Source organism: Paramisgurnus dabryanus, chromosome 5 (genome assembly GCF_030506205.2).
Source record: "Paramisgurnus dabryanus chromosome 5, PD_genome_1.1, whole genome shotgun sequence".
NCBI lineage: Eukaryota > Metazoa > Chordata > Actinopteri > Cypriniformes > Cobitidae > Paramisgurnus > Paramisgurnus dabryanus.
Window position 1 is genome coordinate 23,792,866 of NC_133341.1, and position 6,926 is coordinate 23,799,791.

The 6,926-nt window shown below is 37.2% G+C and overlaps 1 long non-coding RNA gene across 1 annotated transcript; it reads left to right on the forward strand.

Moving 5' to 3' along the window:
• Window positions 1–5,362: 5,362 nt before the first annotated feature.
• On the forward strand, window positions 5,363–6,723 carry LOC135732113 (uncharacterized). Its single transcript, XR_010526696.2, has 3 exons — window positions 5,363–5,648; window positions 5,759–5,930; window positions 6,557–6,723. It is a non-coding gene; the product is annotated as an uncharacterized lncRNA (long non-coding RNA).
• The last annotated feature ends 203 nt before the right edge of the window (window positions 6,724–6,926 follow it).

Here is a 6,926-nt window from a genome sequence, read left to right on the forward strand (position 1 = left end):
GGGGGAGCACGGAGAGCAGTCTCGCAGGTCGGCTTGCAGCCTCCAACTGATGCTTCATAACTGTGTCAGTATGGAAGGCCTTCAGAACAAAAATGCGTAATGGTTTGAATTGTTCTTCCTCCGCTGCCTTGGCAGCCTTTGTTGCGGAGCATTGGCTGTCAGCCTTTCACTAGCTGTATTCTCGCGAACCTACGTGTCTGGCTCAGGCTCCACATTGTGTCCCACCGGGTTCCTTTGTGAGTATTTTTCCGTGGGGTTAATCCTACCAGCCCACGTTTCCCTTAGCAGAGCACTGCTTTGCTTACACAGCCACGGCTGTCTTTATTCCTCAACTACGGTTGACTTCGCCCACCATTAGCCCTTAAGACGTGCGGTGGCTTCCGCAGCGTTCCTATCCCGCTCAGGTAGGGCGCTTCCCAGTCGCTGGCACTCCTGTGGGGTTAAAGGAACATCTAGTGCCCGGCCTTCTGCCTTAAAACCTATCTCCTCCTCCTTAAGTGGAACCGGAGGGCTTTACGCAGACACTGGAAGAGGTCAGCCCCTAGTGGCGTTTTGGTAGGGATTCCCAATTCGTCGGTCACGACGTGACGTCGTAGTGACCGACTGAAAGGGAACGTCTCGGTTACGGATGTAACCCTCGTTCCCTGAAGGAGGGAACGGAGACGTCACGTCCCGTCGCCACAGGGCTGCTCCCTGCTGTTTATCGACCGGTCACTTTCTCCCGACTTTCTCAGCGAAAAGAAGCTAATTTCCCTATTTGCACCTGCTGCTTATAAAGGCACCTGGCGGGGCGGCGCCAGCATTATGCAAATATCTCAATGCCAAGTTCATTGGCGTTTTAGTAGTATACGAAGCAGATTGGTCTCTCTAAGCGAGTTCCCAATTCGTCGGTCACGACGTGACGTCTCTGTTCCCTCCTTCAGGGAACGAGGGTTACATCCGTAACCGAGACGTTTCCTCCTTCTTATGTAAACTGCATGCAAAACACCACTGAAAAAAAAAACAGGTCAATCTCAACATAACACCAACTGTGACGTTGCAGTTGAGATGTACCCCCTCAATATTAAATTAAACATAAATTAAGTACAAAGTTGTGAAAAAAACCCCACAAACCTACCACCCAGAAACATCTATTAACAATCTCCAAATAATTATATCCATATCTTTGTCTGATACAGGCTCAAACATAAGGTCTGTTTACACACACACACAGAGCTACTAAACTGCTTTGAGAAACAGCCAATCAGAGCAGAGCTCAACATTATTATTCATGACCCTTTCAAATAAGGTAATAATAGATCATTTAATTCTAAAGGAAAATCCTTGTAAATAGACATGTAAAACCATCTCTGGATCATTTTTGCACTTAATAAAGCCACATACCTTCTGTGTCGATATCAGAGAACAATTAAACATATTATTTCAATGCATTCTTTGGCACCTTGTATGTATTTCTAAATGGCCTGAGGCTGGGATTAAGCAGATTTTACGATCAAGTATTTGATGAACATATAATATGCACCGAGGACATTCTGTCAATATTATGACAATTTTGAGGTGCACTGTAAAAATACGATTTGCTGGTTCAACTTAAAAAAGTTAATTACCTGGTTGCCTTAAAGTTTGAGTGTATTCAACTTAAAAAATATTAGTTAACTCCAAAAAAGTTGTGTAAAAATATTGAGTCAACTAATTTGAGTTAACTAAAAAATTTATGGCAACCAGGTAACTTACTTTATAAAATTGAACCACTATTTTTTTATATGGCGTTTAGCGGCTTTTGCAATGCATCTGAGCTCTTTAAATGTTTACACTGTATAAAGTGAAAAGTTGGATCATCTTAAAAAAATATATTCAATTGGTAACAACGAAAAAGTTTTTTTCAACTTGAATGTTTAAAGGGACTGTAAGTAGGATTTTTATTGTTTTATTAATCAAAATCAATGTCATAAATATGTCCTCATTGGTGTCAAATGACCTCTGCCAATGATCTGACTTTTCTTTGTAAGCTTAGAATTTCTTCTCTTTACTCATATTAAACGGGTAAGTCCAAGGAGGCTTCTTTGTCATTCCGCCATATTGATAAACTATAAGAGCAGAGAGGGACAAAAAGCACTAGCCTACCAAAGCGTTTCCACAACGCGTTTTCATCCAAACACGTGAACCAGCTGAAACAGACAAGGAGATCACTGAGTACATAACGGATATCGTAGGTGCAACACGCATTTGGAAAAGCGAAGCGCTAGAGAGCACTATTCGTTTCAATGCAAAATACAATTTCACCACTAGATGGGGGTAAATCCTACTCCCTGCGACTTTTTTTAGCTATTATCAATTAAAGTAATTTTTAAAGTTCAATATGATTATAATGAATTCTGCATTTTTTATTCTTGAGTTTGGTATCTTGGCATCTTTAGCACAGTTTGGTTATATCTTGTCCATTAAATAAGAGATATATTAGGTCATTTTTTATAAAAATTTGGAATGCAGAAGACTAAAATCCCTGCTCTTAATTGATCTTGTGGCTGTTAAGTCGAAAGAAATAAGACATTAATCAAGGTAATCTATAACAAATTGCATAAAATCACACCAACGGCTTTAGAATATTATTGGAAAACTTGTTAAAATCCTAACCTGTCAAAGCAAAGTAAAACTTTGGCATCTACATGAGCTAACAACAGATTGAGAATGAGAGAGACAAAAGAAATAAGAGAAGTGTGGATGAATAGAGTGATGGGGGATGAGGGGAGGGATAATAGAGACATAGCAGGCTGTCAGATGCTGTTAGACAGCCATAAGGATGGAAATGATGGATGATCTCCCTCTGGACCATCGACCTCCCACTCCAATTCTGATGGCTACAATATGTCAGCATTTGTCAGGTTATAGCGAAACGCACACAAGCACATTAACACTCCTTTTGTAGCTCAGCTGGAATCTTAATGTAAAATGTATTCCCAAGTAAATAAGCTGATGTCAGATAAACACAAGTGGTCGGTGTTTATGCGATGAATAATTATACACCAATGTGCCAATGAAATGATGCTTCTGTGTTTGTTTGCAAACACTGAAATCTGAAAAAAATTGGTTTTGGCGCAGATGCCGAGACACCGTTCTGTCATAACAGAGCTGTTTGTGTGTGCACATGTGTGCCGTAGGCGAGTGTTTACGCGTGACTTAGACAACTGATGTTGATTGGCAGGTCACACCCACCTGTAACTCACCTGCTGCGACACACGCCACAGCTGTCGTTCTTGTCTCACCTGTCTCGTCACCTGTCATCTCGGGCTGTCTGTTTGCACACACGGTGATAATACTACACACACCTTTTTAACAGTGTGTGTGTGTGTGTTACAGTATGAAAATGGAGAAAATCTGTTTTGTATCTTCGTACGAGTAGACAGTCAGGGTCTGGGATAAAATAGTGGGTGTGTATGACATTGCGCATATGAGCAAGGACAAATCAGTTCCTGGTGTCAGACAAATCTGTACGTCTGTGTAAACTTCTGTGAAATAAACAGTCCTTGTGAAAAATACCATGCACTAGTTTCAGATATACTCACACTCTCAAACACATGTAATCACTTAAAAGTAGCCAGCTTATATAAAAACATTTATACATGGCAGATAAAAGGTCTGCGTGACAGAACAATAGATGGCAGTAATGAACAATTTGAGTTTGTGATCTAGTAATAAGAGAAGAAAACGCTGCACTTCTTAAAGGCATTGTATGTTCATCACAACAAAATGTAGCATTTGGTTGCGATACACTTCTACAATGGCTGGGTTTATATCCAAACGTAAAATGAATCTTTTCACAAAAAAATTTAGTTCCCAAGTTGTTCAAGCGAATGATGGTTGTATTGGTAACCTATTAACCATTAGTAAATAATTAATAAATAATTACTCTTTTTCGCAAGTCAAAAACCACCTCAAGCAAGTGTGAAAACTTTTTTTGTGAATTAGGTGATTTTTTTAAAAAAATGTGGCGTTTCCATCACTCATTACTTTAAAATGTGCATAAAATCATGGTGATGGAAACCCAGCTACTGTAAAAAGTGAAAGTTGGATTAACCTTAAAAGTTACTTTAAGTTGTAACACCTAAAATAATTGACTTTAAGTGAAACATTTAAGTTGATAAAGTGTAAAACCTTTAAGGTGTTACCAATTAAAGTAATTTTTATGTTTTTCACCTTAAATTTTTTACTTAAATTGAGAAAACTGAAGTTGATAAAACTTTTAATTGTAACCAATGTAAAGGATTAGTCAATTTTCTTAAAAAAAAAAAAAAATCCAGATATTTTACCCACCACTATGTCATCCAGAATGTTGATGTCTTTCTTTAAAAAGAAATTTGAGGAAAACATTCCAGGATTTTAAGTAAGGGATAATGTACACTGTAAGCAATTGCCGTAAATTTACAGCCAATTTTCAACACTAAAATACTGTTTTCATGTTAAACAGTTTAGTACTGTAGTTAGCAATGCATTGTGGGCTGCTTAAATTGGAGCAACAACACAGATGCCCTCAACAGTAAGTTGATGTTTTAAATTACAGGACACTACAGTATTTTCTCGAAAATGCATGTTAACTGGGGAATTTCGAGCACGGGCAGAAGCTAAGCAATGTTAGTCTTATAAATTGAGGCTAGCCTTTTGCTTTTGGTCAATTTTCTTTAAAAAACATACAGAAATAATTTGCCATCAACCCCTGGATGGAATTTCGGGAACCATTATTTGGATTGGAGATTTTCCAGAAGAGGACGAACAATTTAGATGACGTGCTGCACATTCTCAAGTGTTCTTCATCAAATTCATCGGGTCTTGCATCTACAAATGAAACGGTAATTCAAATCTTATTCATATTGCCAAAAATGCTTGATATCAACTGATAGAAGCTTCTCTTGCTAGGGATTTAAACATGTCATTGAACAGTGAGGCTTAGATTTGAATAGCCAAAACAATATTACTTTTGAGTGGTATTTTGATTAATTTTGGTAAAGTTAGCCGTATTCTACTTCTGAATTTGAGAAACAACACTTATTAAAACATTTACTTTAACCAAACCATAGGATTATTTAAACGTCGACTATCCAAGATGGTTTTGGTGAGTTTTATTTTGTTTGTGTCGACTTTTAATGAAAAGTGTTTTACAAACAGTTAACAAGAAAATAAAGCTAATTGTAGTTTGGTTAAAGTTGAATAGTTAAGGCTTTGCATTTTTCTTTTTAAACGCCAAATTGGTGTGAAAATATTGTCTTTCTGGACTCTTTCTGAATGCAATGTGTGTACTAATTTGTGGGAGTACTACTACAGTACATATGTAAAAAGAGAGGTGTAAATATTTTTTTTTTTGGCTCAAAGGAAGCTGCATGTAAGCTACGTGTGACAACATGGAGTTAAAAAAATAAATTGTTACCCTTTAAATTTTGAATGTCAAATCTATTTAGAAGTTTGATTGTAGGTACCTCGTTCACGTCTTGGTTACATTCCACCTAGTGTTTACTAATTATTGTCCTTTTTATAAATTTTCTTCTTAAAAATCTTATTATGGTAAGGATAATGTATTTGTTCCCTTCAGGTATCTGCCACTGCAGCTGACGTTGAGACAACTCTCAGTCTTCCTGCAAGTCCTCGCCTGATACCTGGTAATATACATTTAATTTAGAATCATTGATAGACACATTGTATATTTTATCCATTCATCTTGAGTTTACAAATGTTTACACAAGGTAACAAGTATTTCCATGTTGTTAAGTTTCAAGTGCAACAAGGCAAGTCACAATTAAGGGTTGGATGATCACCTTTAAGGGCTCTGAGGGCATCACACCAACATTTGCAATTGGACTTGCTGCTATGTTTGCAACCTACTACATTTTCAGCCTTCAGTATCAAGATGAGACAGCCTGCCCTCTGGAATTCATTCAGAGGTAAACCCCTTCAATCCCTGCCATCATTATATAGATATATACAATTAAATTAGTGTGTTTGTATTTTATGCATAAAATGGAATTAGTACTGTACATTTCAACACCTACCTACACACCTACACACCTACACACAGGGTATAGACTTTATTATAATTCCATTTGATGTCATTAAAGGAATAGTCTACCCTTTTGCCATATTAAACTATGTTATTACCTCAACCTAGACGAATTAATACATACCTATCTTTTTTCAATGCGTGTTGTGAATGTGTTAGCATTTAGCCTAGCCCCATTCATTCCTATGGTACCAAAAAAAAGTTTTATTTTGTGGCACCATACTTACTGGTATAACTCCTCATGTAACAGTCTTTAAATAAGGAAAACCCGGAAGTGTTTAGTGGCTTCCCTGTTTGGTACCATAGGAATGAATGGGGCTAGGCTAAATGCTAACACATTCACAACATGTTGTACAGTGCACGCATTGAAAAAAAATAGGTATGTATTAATTTGTCTAGGTTGAGGTAATAACATAGTTTAATATGGCAAAAGGGTAGACTATTCCTTTAAATCCACTCAATTTGTGCAATGACGAAAGACAAAAAAACAATTAATTGCTTTTGATTTAGGCACTTCATTGATATAAATCAAGAGAGAGGAACAAATGCCAAAATCATCAGACAAGATTGTCTCTAAGAAGAAAGGTGTGATCGTCCAGAAGTCGTCTTCTGCAGTTAAATACACACGTGGCCATGCTACTGAAGAATCTCCTTGACTTTTTAATGGAACTTTATATAGATCGGTGAGTATATAATCTTTCTCTTATTTTTTTTGAGAGTCTGGCATTGCCACAATTATACTGGTATTTTTAACTTTATAAGCATTCGCTTGGAGTTTATACTTTACATTCGTGATTGTTTAGTTTATTTATGAGTATGATTGTTTTTTGTTCTTTGACAGTGACAGCACTGGAATAATGCTGCAGAGAGGAACAGCGGC